Here is a 15977-nt window from a genome sequence, read left to right as displayed (position 1 = left end):
CTGCTTCTCCCTCTCCCTCTGCTCCCCATTCCTGCTCACATGTTCTCTCTCTCTCTCTCTCTCAAATTAAAAAAAAAAGAGGTCTGTGAGGAAGCAGTAAAAACTATTAATTTGATTAAATCTCAGTCCTTGAGTACATATCTTTTTAACATTCTGTGTGATGAAATGAGCATTATACAGAAAACTGTTTACCAAAGTATGGTGGTTCTTCTGAAGAAGAGTTTGTTAAAATTTTGGAAACTTGTGTCCATCACTGTGAGTTTAGTCAGTTTCCAGTGATTAAAGACTTTTTTTAGGTGGGATCCTGCAATGATTATAACAAATGTGATTTTTTTATACACAACATAGGATGTCTTAATATTTGGAAGATCAGTATTAAGTCAGCCAAAAATTTTCTAATGACTGATGTATGGTATTACACAGTCATGTACAGTTAAACAATTCATCAAAGTGCAAACCAGGGGAGTGGATTTTAATGTAACAGTACAAATGTTTTCATTGATATGATTTCAGATTCCACATTGCAACTGTAAAACTGAATAAAGGAAACTTCATTTAGAATAGAACTGGGGGTAGATGGGGGAGATATCATGACCTACCACACATAGTCCATTGCAGACCCCAACAGGAAGAGACTCCCCTGCCTTCTCAAAAGGAAGAAGCCTATGGTTTACCCCCACCGACCCCACGCAGGCAGGAGAAAGAAGACTCTCTCCTCCACCAACAGCCCAGCCAATGAGAGACTGCCAGGACCTAGTCAAGGAGAAGCTACAATTCCAGTCCCCAGTTTACAGTGGACTTTTTGTTTATAATCACTCCCCCTCCCAAACCTTTACTCTGTAAAAGAGCTTTCCCCTCCTTTGTTTTCTGGACTTGCTTATGGTTTTTGCCATAGCTTGCTTGTCCTTATATCTACTTCCCTGCTATTCCTGAATAAACCCATTTTTGCTGGTAAAAGAACTGACAGTTTTATTTTGAAGGTTAACGTTAATAACCTTTAAGAAACTACCACTTTCTGAGTTTTGGTGTAGTATCAAAGAAGAATACCCCAATTATCAGAAAGAACTAAGAAAATAATCTTAACTTGTTTAACTGCATGTCCATGGTTGGATTTTTCTTCATTAACTTCAATCAAAACAGCTTGCTGTTGAGGCACTTGGGTGGGTCAGTCGTTAAGCATCTGCCTTCAGCTCAGGTCATGATCCCAAGGTCCTGGAATGGAGTCCCACATCAGACTCCCTGCTCAGTGGGAACCCTACTTCTCCCTTTCCCTCTCCCACTCCTCCTGCTTGTATTCCTTCTCCCCCTGTCTCTTTCTGTCAAATAAGTCTTCAAAAACAAAAACCAAAACAGTTTCCTGTTATATGTGGAGGACAGATGCTGAAGGTGGCCTCCGAGATCTTCCTCTCCTGGTATTCAAGCCTTTGTATAATCCCTCATCTCAAGTGTGGGAGGGACCCATGGCTTGCTTTTAACCAATAGAATGTGGCAAGGTGAAGGAATGCACATGATTATATACCTGATTACATGACTATATACATGATTACATTGAATGCCTAAGACTGCTGCAATCTCTCTCCCCTAGTGTTATTCCCATGCAGAATAAGCAGCCATGTTGGGGAGCCCCACAAGGCTAGGAATTGTAGGCGTCTTCTGGGAGCTGAGGATGGCCTCTGACCAACAGCCAGTAAAACTGAAGCTGAGTCCTTGTAGCCCCACAAGAAACTGAATGTTGACAACAGCCACATGAGCTTGGAAGAGATCCTTAATTAATGAATACTTAGAAACATCTCTGTTTTAATTTCTAATATGGCAAATAGGAATTGGTCTAACCCCATGTTATGGGCTGAATTGTGTCCCCTCAAAATGATTATGCTGAAGTCCTAACACCCACTATATCAGGATCTGACTGTATTTGGAGACAGAACCTTTAAAGAGGTGATCAAGATAAAATGAAGCCATTAGGCTAAATCCTAATCCAACATGACTGGTGTCCTTCTCAGAAGAAATTTGGACCCAAGCCACCAGGGGCACATGTGAAAAAGGAAAGACATGTGAGGACACAGTGACAGGTGATCATCTACAAGTCAAGCGTCAAAGAACCAAACCTGCTGACACCTTGGTCTTGGACTTCCAGCCTCCAGAACTGTGAGAAAACAAATTTCTGTTGTTTAAGCCCACCAGTCTGTGGTATTTTGTTATGGCAGCTCTAGTGAATTAATACACCACATAAAAAATATTGTTTTGAGTTGTTAAAAATTCTTAAGAGTGTAAAGGGTTCCCAAGAGCAAAACATTTTAGAATCACTGTGACAGACTGCTAAGTTGTTCTCTAAAATGTTGTGCCAATTTACACTCCCACCAATAGTATTTGAATATTCGCTTTGTCTATATCTTTTTTTTTCTTTTTTTTAATTTTTTTTTCCATTTTATTTATTTTTTCAGCGTAACAGTATTCATTCTTTTTGCACAACACCCAGTGCTCCATGCAAAACGTGCCCTCCCCATTACCTGTTCCCCCAACCTCCCACCCTTGACCCTTCAAAACCCTCAGGTTGCCCCAACCTCCCACCCCTGACCCTTCAAAACCCTCAGGTTGTTTTTCAGAGTCCATAGTCTCTTATGGTTCGCCTCCCTTTGTCTATATCTTGAACAAAAAATTGATATTGTCAGTCTCTTTAATTTAAACCATTATCATTTTAATTTATACTTCCTTAATTACTTTGAGATTGAGTACATTTTCATCTAATTGGCCATCTGATTCATAAGTGCCTATAGCATACCTAGCCTATTTTCCTATCAAGTTATCTTTATTTTTCTTACTGATTTGGAATTCTTACATTCTATTGTTTATATATGTGGTAAGTATCTTCTACTCTCTGGCTTATATTTTCATTCACTGGTTGGTGTCTTTTGATAAGTAGAAATTCTTATTTTTTATTTTTATTTTTTCTTCAAAATTTTATTTAAATTCTAGTTAATTAATATACAGTCAGTATTGGTTTCAGGAGTAGAATTCAGTAATTCATCACTTCCATACATTCCTCAGTGCTCAGCAAACAAGTGCCCTCCTTAATACCCATCACCCTTCTAGCCCATCCCCCATCCATGTCCCTCTGTCAACCCTCAGTTTGTTTTTTATCATTAAGAGTCTCTTATGGTTTGTTTCCCTCTCTCTTTTTTTTCTTTTACTTTTTCCCATATATTGACTTGTTTTCTTTCTTAAATTCCACATGAATGAAATCATATGGTAGGTATTTGTCTTTCTCTGATTGACTTATTTCACTTACTGTAGTACACTCTAGCTCCATCCACATTGTTACGAAGGTAGTCCAAAATAAAAAAATCTTTCACTTAGCACAAAGTCCTCAAGGTTCAGCCATGTTGCAGCCTGTGTCAGAATTTCCTTCCTCTTAAAGGCTGAATAATATTCCATTATGTGTGTGCACATTTTGTTTATCCATTCATCCATCCACAGACGTTTGGATTGCTTCCACCTTTGGTTATGGTGAATAATGCTACTGTGAACATAGGTGTATGAATATCTGATCAAGTTCCTGCTTTCAGTTCTTTTGGGTATATGTAAGTATTGTTGTTTGAGTTTAGAAAAAGTTGTTTTCAGTTTAGTTCAACTCACTATTTAATTGAACACTTTTGTAAGTGTACCATGTCCAGTCATGTGGAAAATACCAATGAAAAATGGAACAAATTCTGGCTGTGGAGGGCTTACAACTTGGATGAAGGAGCATTATTCAAAATAAAAATACTATTTCATATATATGTATATATATACTATTTCATATATATGTATCTATATTCAAAATAAAATACCATTTCATATATATGTGTGTGTATATGTATACACGTGTCATTAATGAAAACTACTGACCATATATACACATGTACACATATGTATATATACACATATGTACATACACATATGACTTGTGTACACACACATATATGAAATGTTATTTTATTTATATATGTACATATATGTATATTATTTATATATGTACATATATGTACATATGTATATATGGTCAGTAGTTTTCATTAATGACTTGTAGCATATTATCTAGGGAAAGGGCCCAACAATAGAATACATTCTGAATTCTCATTTTTCTAAAGTAGTCAAAATAAAAATAGAAACTATATAGAGTGAATACTGTTGAGAATGAATGTGGTTTTGTTATTTAATCGCTGTGCTACCTGGAGTAATTTACTGACCTCTCCGTAGGAGGGGTCAGTTCTAGTGTTTATGCCTTGTTATGTCCCTGTGGGATCTGGAAAGGGCTTCTCACAGCGCCCTGCCCAGGCGACCTCAAAAGGAACAACCTGGTGGCCTCTACACACTAGCCATGGAGGCTCATGAGCTTCAGAATTCCCGACCCCTCCCTCATAGCTAGAGATGGGGACCCACTGCTGTCTGCCCCTCAAGCAGCAAGGGCGGGCTTGGGGGTGGAGAGACCAGCCGTTTTCAGTATCAGCCCTCGACAAGAGTTGTTATTTTTCCTGTCATGTTTGTTGGGGTCCAGCTCAAGTTTGTTTTTCTTGCAGAAAGGCAGGAAGGCCAATTTGGAACACACACAACTCACATGTCATCGACGATGACTTGGCCCAGCGCTTGGCATTGGCTCCCTGACAGTTAAAAGGCACAGGGTGGGCGAGCCCAGCGGCCAGCACTGAGGAACAAGGAAAAGGAGGGAGAATGCAAGATTCTTATCTGCTCAGGCCTCACAGGCCCCCCTCCATTCTTTTCCCCCTGCTCACTCCTCCCTCCAGGGACTTCTGGCTTCAGCTCACAGAGTCTCCCGCCTGGAGGGGCCCCGCTGCTCAGTGGCCGCCTCCACTTTCTGTCCACCTCTTCCTCTTACTGAATGTGTGAGGAAGCATCCCACCCAAAGGAGGGGAAAGTCTGCATCAGCAGAGATCCATGCAGCAGCCTTGGTGGGAGGCAAAGGCAGGAAGAGGGAGAAAGCAGTTTCCATTTTGGACCCAAGACAATTGTGCAGTTATTTGAGAAAAGCTTGGTGTTTTTCCACCCAGACTTGAGTAGTATTGGAAGTCACCCTATAAGAGTTTCACTGGCTTTAAATATTAGGGTTTTGGTGGGATTATGTATTCTTGGGTGTAGGTGTGGATGCCTGAGGAATGCTGTCCAGTCCTATTGTACAAAGATGCTGGGAGTTCTGGAGACCAAATCACAGCTTCAAATCTTAGTAAAGGAGCATACTCATCCAAGGAAGCTTGATTTGATAAAACTGGAAATAAAAAAATATACAAAATGTTTCTGAAATATGTTCTAAATATAAATATAAAAATATTTATAATATATATTATATATATATTCTATATATATATATGCACTCTCTCTACATATAAAATGTTTCTAAAATATGTTCTGATGATCTAGGTAACTAAGGCTTCCCCAACCTATTAATAACTATATTGGGGAGTAAGCATTACCTTGAGAGAGTCTTTCCCAAAATGATAGCTACTTTTGTGATTCCTGTGTGCTCATTACTTCTTTTTAAAAAATTACAGTTGTCATAGTTAGAAAAGAAGTAGGAGTCAGGGCTTTAAGGCTACCTTTGAAAAATTATACTTTATTTAGTAGTATAAGAGAAGCACATCAAAGACCTAAATGCGAGGCCTGAGATTATAAAATCTTAGAAGAAAACATAGGCAGTAATTTCTTTGACATCATCAGCCTTAGCAACATTTTTCTAGATATGTTTTCTCAGGCAAGGGAAACAAAAGCAAAAATAAACTATTGGGATTACATCAAAATAAAAAACTTTTGTACGGTGAAGGAAATCATCAACAAAACAAAAAGGTAACCTACTGAATGGGAGAAGATATTGCAAATGATAAATCTGATAAGAAGTTAGTACTCAAAATATGTAAAGAATTTACACAACTCAACACCAAAACCCTCAAATAATCCAATTTAAAAATGGGCAGAAGACCTAAATAGACATTTTTTTCAAAGAAGACATACGAATGGCCAACAGACACATGAAAAGATAGATGCCCAGGGGTGCCTGGGTGGCTCAGTGGGTTAAGCCTCTGCCTTCGGCTCAGATCATGATCCCAGGGTCCGGGGATCGAGCCCCGCATCGGGCTCTCTGCTCAGCAGGGAACCTGCTTCCTCCTCTCTCTCTGCCTATTTGTGATCTCTGTCTGTCAGATAAATAAATAAAATCTTTTAAAAAAAAGAAAAGAAAATATAGATGCCCAATATATTCCAGGGAAATGCAAATCAAAACCACAATGAGGGGTGCCTGACTAGCTCAGTCAATACAGCATATGACTCTTGATCTGGGGGTTGTGAGTTCAAACCCCACGCTGGGCATGGAGCCTACTTACACACACACACACACACACACACACACACACACACACACACACTAAGATATCACCTTACACCTGTCAGAATGGTCAGAATAAAAAAGACAAGAAATAGAAAGTGTTGGTGAGGATGTGGAGAAAAAGGAACTCTTGTGCACTGTTGGTGGGAATATAAATTTGTACAACCACTGTGAAAAACAGTAGGAAGTTTCCTTAAGAAATTAAAACTAGAAATACCGTATGATCCAGTAATTCTACAGTGGGTATTTACCCAAAGACTAGCTAGAAAAGATACATAACCCCTATGTTTATGGCAGAAGCAGTCCAAGTGTCCATTAATAAATGAGTGGATAAAGAAGGTGTGGTATACACACACACAAGAATGATTACTCAGCCATAAAAAAAGGATGAGTTCTTACCATTTGTAACAACATGGATGGACCTAGAGGATATTATACTAAGTGAAATAAGTCAGAGAAAGGCAAATATCACATTATTTTACTTATATGTGGAATCTAAAAAGCAAAACAAACAAAAACAAAATGCAGAAACAGACCCATAAAAACAGAGAACAAACTATGGTTTCCAGAGGCAGGGGGTGAGGAGTTGGGCAAAATGAGTGAAGGGGAGTGAAAAATATAAGCTTCCATTTATGGAACGAATAATAAATCATGGAGATAAAAGGCACAGGGTAGGGAATGTAGTCAAGGATATTGTAATAGTGTTGTATGGTGACAGATGGTGACAGATGGCAGCTGCTCTTGTGAGCATAGCATAATGTATAGAGAAGTTGAGAAGTTGAATCACTATGTTTACACCTGAAACTAATGTAACATCGTGTGTCAACTATATTTCAATTAAAAATAGAGATCACATTAAGTATTCCAAAAAATGCTCACTGAATAAACTAATGCCTTTATATTTGTTCCTTCTTTGCTCATTTTATCTTCTAACTACATAATGAGGCAGATATTTTTTTCCATTTCCTTGAGGTAAAAGACATGTTTCATGTAAGACTTTTGGTGTGTTTTTTTTTTTTTTTTTTGAGGGATTGTACAGGAGCCTTAATATCCTTTAGCATATTTCAGTAGCTGGTCAAGCACTTCGCAAATCCTATGCCAGATGTGGCAGGTCCCATGTCCAAAGACACTTGTAGCAGTATCTCCCAGCCCAGAGGCTCTTGTTCAATATAACCTTGTCCCTCCCCATCAAGAGATGGTTTCTCTTTTTCATCACCTTGAATCTGGGCTGGTCAAGTGACTGCTTTGACCAACATATAACAGTGGAAGCTGTGTTCTGGGACTGTAAGTCCAGGCATGAAGAAGGACTAACAGTTTATATCTTGGAAGTTCTTATGGAAGTCCAGTCTGGCTATTGGGAAGACACTGTAAAGAGGCCACATGGAAAGGGAGTGGTCCTCAAACTGTGTAAAAAGAGAAGTTCAACTGTTCCATGGCCCAGCTGAGCCCACACTCTAGACAACATGCTTGGCAAATGTATCCACAGGGCACAGCCTAGGCAAGACCAGCAAAGAACCACCCCGCCCAGCTCAGGTTGTGCAATCACGAGCAAGTAAGTGGTTATTATTTTAAGTTTCTAAGTTTTGGGGTGTTTTGTTATGCATAGCAGATAATTAAAACACCAGATAAACTGATATCAAATCTTGGTGGAATTATTTTCAAATATTAAATGAGAATGGCAGGCAATCATTTTTTTTATTCAATTCAACTTTAGTTTATAATTAAGATTTTGTGAAGATTGTATACTTGACAATTTTCTAAGTATTGTGTTTTTCTTGATACACGGATTAGAGCTCTCTCTCTTGAGTTTTAATTCTCTATTCCTTTTTCCTGATCATTTTACATTAGAATACAAGGTATTTTCAAAGTGTTGGTCCCCATCAATTGTAGTCAAGTTTACCATTTTGAGAGTTTTTGTTGATTGTTTCCTCTATTCAAATTATTTGGGGTATTTAGTACCTTTAAGATCACTGAAAGTAGAAGAGGAAGTTGTTTTGTAATTTTTCTGCAAAAGTTGGAAGTGAATTTGATCTTAGTAAGTGTTCCATTTTGATTTTTGATGAAAATATAAAGGTTAAAAAGAGCATATGAAAGTGATTAGAGCTCCTAATAAGCAAAGTAAATAGAAATGTAACATAAACTAATTATTATTTTCCTCTTTTTATTCTTGTAATTGTGGTAAAATAGACATACCTATAATTTACCATTTTAGCCATTTTTCAGTAGCATTAAGTACGTTCACATCATTATGCCATCATCAGCACCACCCATCTCCAGAACTTCTTTGTCTGTCCTGTATGAAACTCTACAGCCACTAAGCAACAACTCCCCATTCCTCACCCCAGCTCCTGGTAACTACCCTCTGCTTTCTGTCTTTATGAATTCCATACTCTAGGTACCTCATATAAGTGCAACCATACAGTATTTGTCTTTTTCTAACTGGCCTATTTTACTTGGCATAATGTTCATAAAGGTTCATCCATGTTGTACCCTGTGTCAGAGTTTCCTTCCTTTTGAAGCTGAATGATATTCCTTTGTATGTATCAACCATGTTTTATTTATTTATTTATTTATTTTAGAGAGAGAGAGAGAGTGGGGGGAGGGGCAGTGAGAGAGGGAGAGAAATCTCAAGCAGACTCCCCACTGAGAGTGGAGCCCAACGTGTGCCTCGATCCCAGGCCCCTGAGATCATGACCTGAGCTGAAACCAACAGTCAGATGCTCAAACTTTGGAGCCACCCAGTGCCCCTATACCATACTTTATTTAGGTATTCAGCTTATTTCCACCTTTCAGCTATTCTGAATAATGCTGCTATGAACATGGATACAGAAATATTTCTTTGAGTCCCTGCTTTCAATTGTTTTCTTCTTTAAAAAAATTTTTAAGTTTTTAAATTGAAGCATAACTAACAAATAAAATTATATATATTTCTTGTTTTCCTCTTTCAAGAAAAAGCATTTATCCTTGGTTTCTTTTGATTTAATTCTCATTGGGGTAGGGTTTTGTTGTTGTTGTTGTTTTGTTTTGTTTTGTTTGGTATCAACACCTAATTTTTTTTTTTTAAAGTGGGCCCCACACTCATGGAGCCCAACTTGGGGCTGAACTCACAATCCTGCAATCAAGACCCCAGCTGGGATCAAGAGTAGGAAACCTAACCAACTAAGCCATCTAGGTGCCCCAACACCTATGGTATTTTACAGCATTTTCCAAAGGTAAAATATTTAAGTTATCGGGGATTAAATTCAAGTAACTGTATTAAAAAGACTTTTGTTAGTAAAAGTTGCTCTATGCCCCTGAGCTAGCTACTTTCCTTCTTGCTGTTGTGATTTCCTCAAATGTTAACATGGGCTAATAATACCAGCTGGATGTAATTGGTGGAAAGGACTGAGTGAGGTGATGTGTGGAAAGGACCTGGTGCTCAGTCAGAGTTGAGTTTCCTTTCTTTTCCTCCCCCAACTTTATTGAGGATTAGTTCACATATAAAAACTGTATATATTTAAGATATACAACTTGATGTTTTCATAGATGTATGAATTGTGAAATAATTACCACAATCAAGTACTTAACATATCTGTCACCTCACTTACTTTTTTCTGTGCATGTGTGGTAACTACACTTAAGATATACCTTCTTAGCAAATATCAAGGATACAGTACAGTATTATTAATTATAATCACATCACTGTACGTTAGATCTCCAGATCTTATTCACCTTACATAACTTTGTACCATATAACCAACATCTCTTCATTTCTCCCACCCTTTAGCCTTGGAAACCTCCATTCTCCTCTCTGCTTCTATGAATTTGACTATTTCAGATTTCACACATAAGTGGGATCATGCAATATTTGTCTGTCTGTGTCTGGCTTATTTCACTTAGCATAATGTCTTCTTTCTTTACCCATCTTATCGCAAATGATAGGATTTCCTTCTTTGTAAATGCTGAATAATATTCCACACACACACAATATACACACACACACACACACACATATGTATAGATGTGGTGTGTGTGTATATATATACACACACACACATATATATAGCATGTACATGCTTTTTTTTTGCCTATGATGTGGTATCTACCACATTCTCTTTATCCATTCATTGCTGATGAACATTTAGATTCTTCCCATATTTTGGTTATTGTGACTAAAGCTTTTGCAATGAGTGCATTGCAATGAAATGAGAGTACAGACATTCCTTTGAGATACTGATTTTATTTCCTTTGGCTATATCCCCAGAGGTAGGATTGCTGGATCATATGGTGGTTTCATTTTTAATTTTTTTGAGAAAACTTTGTAGTGTTTTCCATAAGTAGTGTCCCAAGTTAAATTCCTACCAACAGTGGTTTCCCCTTTCTCCACAGCCTCAGCAACATTTGTTAGCTCTTGTCTTTTTGAGAATAGTTAGTCTAACATGTGTGAAGTAATACTGTGGTCTAGATTTACATTTCCCTGATGATCGGTGATATTGAACACCTTTTCATATCCCTCTTAGCTAGACTTCTTCTTCTTCTTTTTAAAAAGATTTTGTTTATTTATTTGACAGAGAGACAGTGTGAGAGAGAACACAAACTGAGGGGGTGGGAGAGGGAGAAGCAGGCTTCCTGCTGAGCAGGGTGCCTGATTCGGGGCTTGATCCCAGCACCCTGGGATCATGACCTGAGCCAAAGACAGATGCTTAATGACTGAGCCACCCAGGTGCCCCCTTCTTCTCCTTCTTCTCCTTCTCCTTCTCCTTCTCCTTCTTCTTCTTCTTCTTCTGCTTCTTCTTCTTCTTCTCCTTCTTCTTCCTTTTTTTAAAGATTTTTTTTTTTGTTTGTTTATTTGACAAAGAGAGAGAAAACAAGTAGGTAGAGAGGCAGGCAGAAAGAGAGGAGGAAGCAGGCTCCCTACAGAGCAGAGAGCCCAATGCAGGGCTTGATCCCAGGACCCTGAGATCGTGACCTGAGCCACCCAGGTGCCCCCCCCGCCTTTTTTAAAAGGTGGAACTAGCACAGAAATCAGTTGCTTTCTTATACACTAACAATGAAACTGTAGAAAGGATAATTAGAGAATAGATTCCATTTACAATAGCAACAAAACCCATAAGATACCTTGGAATAAACCTAACTAAAGAGGTAAAAGATCTGTGTTCAAGGAACTACAGAACACTTATGAAAGAAGTTGAAGAAGACACAAAAAGATGGAAAAACATTCCATGCTTATGGATCAGAAGAATAAACATTGTTAATATGTCTGTGCTGCCCAGGGCAATCTATACTTTCAATGCCATCCCAATCAAAATACCAGCAGCATTTTTCAAAGTGCTGGAACAAACAATCCTAAAATTTGTATGGAACCAGAAAAGACCCTAAATTGCTAAGGAAATATTGAAGAATAAAAACAGGGCTGGTGGCATCACGTTGCCTGATTTCAAGCTTTATTATGAAGCTGTGATCACCAAGACAGCATGGTACCAGCACAAAAACAGACACATAGACCAATGGAACAGAGTAGAGAGCCCAACTCTATAGTCAAATAATCGACAAAGCAGGAAAAAATATCCAGTGGAAAAAAGACAGTCTCTTCAATAAATGGTGCTGGGAAAATTGGACAGCTATGTGTAGAAGAATGAAACTCGACCATTCTCTTACACAGTACACAAAGATAAACTCGAAATGGATAAAAGACCTCAACGTGAGATAGGAATACATCAAAATCCGGGGTGGGGGGGGAACATAAGCAGCAACCTCTTCGATATCAGCCACAGCAATTTTCAAGACATGCCTCCAAAGGTAAAGGAAATAAAAGTGAAAGTGAACTTTGGGGACTTCATCAAGATCAAAAGCTTGTGCACAGCAAAGGAAACAGTCAATAAAACAAAGAGACAACCTGCGGAATGAGAGAAGATATTCGCAAATGACACTACAGAGAAAGGGTTGGTATCCAAGATCTATAAAGAACTTCTCAAACTAAACACCCTAAAACCAGATAATCATGTCAAAAAATGGGCAGAAGACACGAACAGACACTTCTCCAATGAAGACATACAAATGACTAGCAGACACATGAAAAAATGTTCATCATCATCGGCCATCAGGGAAATTCAAATCAAAACCATATTGAGATACCACCTTACACCAGTTAGAATGGCAAAGATTAACAAAGCAGGAAACAATAAATGTTGGAGAGGATGTGGGAACCCTCTTACACCTTTGGTGGGAATGCAAGTTGGTGTAGCCACTTTGGAAAACAGTATGGAGATGTCTCAAGAAATTAAAAATAGAGCCACTTTATGACCCAATATTTGCACTACTGGGTATTTACCCCAAAGATACAGATGTAGTGAAAAGAAGGGCCATATGTACTCCAATGTTCATAGCAGCAATGTCCATAATCTCCCAACTCTGGAAAGAGCTGAGACCTTCAACAGAAGAATAGATAAAGAAGATGTTGTCCATATATCCAATGGATATTACTCAGCCATCAGAAAGGATGAATGCCCAACATTTGCACTAACATGGTTGGAACTGGAGGAGATTATGCTGAGTGAAATAAGTCAAGCAAAGAAAGTCAATTATCAGATGGTTTCACTTACTTGTGGAGCATAAGGAATAACATGGAGAAGGAAAGGAATTATTATTAGGAGAAGGAAAGGAAAAGTGAATTGGGGCAATTCAGAGGGGGAGAGGAACCATGAGAGACTGTGGACTCTGAGAAACAATCTGAGGGTTTTAGAGGGGGAGAGAGGTGGCAGGGTGGGTGAGTCTGGTGGTAGGTATTAAGGAGGGCACATATTGCATGGAGCACTGGGTGTTGTACATAAACAATGAATCTTGGAACACTGCATCAAAAACTAACGATGTATTTTATGGTGACTAACATAACACAATAAAACCAAATCATTATGCACTAAAAAAAAAAATTAAAGCACAATATCAAGGAGAATAAGAATTTGGTAATAAAGATTGTTACATTAAATTAAAAAATAAAGATGGAACTACACTTATGAAGCCTGAAAACTTTTAAAAAATTATTTATTTTAGAGAGAGAGAGTGAAAGTGCACATGGGCAAGTGGGCAGAGGGGAAGAGTGGAGGGAGAGGGAGAGAGAGAATCCCAAGCACACTCCATGCTCAGCACAGAACTTGACATGGGACTCCATTCCACAACCTTGAGATCATGACCCTAGCCAAAACCAAGAATAGGACCCAACTGACTGAGCCACCAGGTACACCCTTCTTGCCTATTCTTTTGAGAAATGTTTATTCAGGTCTTTTGTCCATTTTTTTAAAAGATTTTTATTTATTTATTTATTTGACACAGAGAGAGATCACAAATAAGCAGAGAGGCAGGCAGAGGGAGGAGGAAGCAGTCTCCCCGCCGAGCAGAGAGCCCGATGCAGATCATGACCTGAGCTGAGGGCAGAGACCTTAACCCACTGAGCCACCCAGGTGCCCCTTTTGTCCATTTTAAAAAAAGATTTTATTTATTCATTTGAGAGACAGAGTGAGTGAGAGAGTGAGAGCGTGAGCAGGGAAAGGGGCAGAAGGAGAGGGAGAAGCAGACTCCCCACCGAGCAGGGAGTCCAACACAGGGCTCTATCCCAGGACCTTAACTGAAGGTTAAGCTTCACCAACTGAGCCACCCAGGCATCCCTCTTCTATCCATTTTTTAAGTTCATTATTATTTTTTTTAGCAATCTGTGCACCCATGTGGGGCTTGAATCCATGATCCTGAGATCACGAGTTGCATGCTCTTCTGACTGAGACACACAGGCACCACTTTTGTCTATTTTTTTTAAAAGATTTTATTTATTCATTTGAGAGAGAGAGAGAGAGAGAGAGAGAGAGAGCATGAGACGGGGGAAGGTCAGAGGGAGAAGTAGACTCCCCGTGGAACTGGGAGCCCTATGTGGGACTCGATCCTGGACACCGGGATCATAACCTGAGCTGAAGGCAGTCGCCCAACCAACTCAGCCATCCAGGTGCCCACTTTTGTCCATTTTTAAATAACCTTATTTAAAGCTCCTGGGTGACTCAGTCGGTTAAGCAGCTGCCTTTGGCTCAGGTCATAATCTCAGGGTCCTGGGATTGAGCCCTGTGTCAGGCTCCCTGCTCAGCCGAGAGCCTTCTTCTCTTTTTCCTTCTGCCTGCTGCTGTCTACTTGTGCTATCTCTCTGTCAAATAAACAAATAAAATCTTTAAAGAAAAAGGTTATTTATTCATTTTTTTTGCTATTGCGTTACTTGAGATTCCTTATATATTTTGGATATCAACTGCTTGTCAGATACCTGGTTTGCAAATATTTTCTTCCATTCTGTATATCACCTTTTCGTTCTGTGCTTGTTTTCTATGCTGTACAGAAGCTTTTTAGTTTGATGCAATCTCATTTGTCTATTTTTGGTTTTGTTGTCTCTTTTACCCCCTTTGATTATGAAGTTAGCTGTGTGTTTTTCATATATAACTTTTACTGTATGTGGTAAGTTCCTCCTAGACCCATTTTGTTGAGAGTTTTTATCGATAGTGAATGTTGAATTTTGTCAGATGCTTTTTCGGTGTCTGTTGACATGATCATATGGTTTTTTTCTTCTATTTTGTTAATATAGCTTTATCATCACATTGATTGATTTGAATATGTTGCACCATCCCAGGGAAAAACTTACTTGACTATAGTATGAGTTGAATTTCATTTGCTAGCATTTTATTGATGATTTTTGCATTCATGTTCATCAGGGATATTGGCCTGTAATTCCCCTGTGGTGTCTCCATCTGGCTTCTGTATCAGGGTAAAACTAGCTTTGTAAAAGGAATTTAAATTTTTGTTGATTTTTTATTTTGATAGATTATCCCATTCTTCTGTCATTTTCCCTAAGTCCAGGAGTGCCATTTAACTTAATTTAATTTACAGTTTACAGTGGGAATTTTCATTTAGTTTATTAACAATCAATTTACTTCCTGCTAAAATCATGATCCTTCTCTCAATTTTAGTTTCCTTCTCTTCTGTAAAAGTCGGTTTGCAAAAAAAGAGAATCCTAACATAGAGGTAGAGTACATATACTACTTATGGAAAAGAGTAGTCTGTGGTGGTGACAGTGAGGTCAACTGTCCTTTAAATGATTACCTTAACAAGTTCTCCTTTCCACTTTGGAGAATGGAGGATAATGTCTAGGATGTGTGTGATGATGGTGGCAGTGGGACAGGTAGTTCCTCTCCCTGAATGGGCTCAGCGCTGACAGTGTCATCATGTTTGTCCAGATGGCATCATCAACCCTAGAACCTTCTGCTCTGAGATTCAAATTTCCTGGCTTCATTCTTCTGGCACCCCATCCTGAGGTGTCCTCTGCAAGTCGTACAACCATCCAGATATCAGCACCAAAAAATGATGTAAACTTGCCAGGTCCCCAAGATGTTTTATCATCACGCCCTTTATTTAGCATTGGTAGCAAAAGATTTGTCCATAGGGAGAAAAAAAAGTTGGACATTAAAAACTCACATTTAGGGGCGCCTGGGTGGCTCAGTGGGTTAAAGCCTCTGCCTTCGGCTCAGGTCATGATCCCAGGGTCCTGGGATCGAGCCCCGCATCGGGCTCTCTGCTCCACAGGGAGCCTGCTTCCCTTCCT

At 38.9% G+C, this 15977-nt stretch overlaps 1 pseudogene; it reads right to left on the bottom strand.

Annotated features, from left to right (window-relative positions):
- The window catches only part of LOC123947527, a 137658-nt pseudogene that overhangs the window by 51018 nt on the left and 70663 nt on the right, over positions 1–15977 (bottom strand).

Source organism: Meles meles, chromosome 1 (assembly GCF_922984935.1).
Source record: "Meles meles chromosome 1, mMelMel3.1 paternal haplotype, whole genome shotgun sequence".
Taxonomy (NCBI): Eukaryota; Metazoa; Chordata; class Mammalia; order Carnivora; family Mustelidae; genus Meles; species Meles meles.
This window is presented reverse-complemented; position numbering and strand designations above follow the sequence as displayed.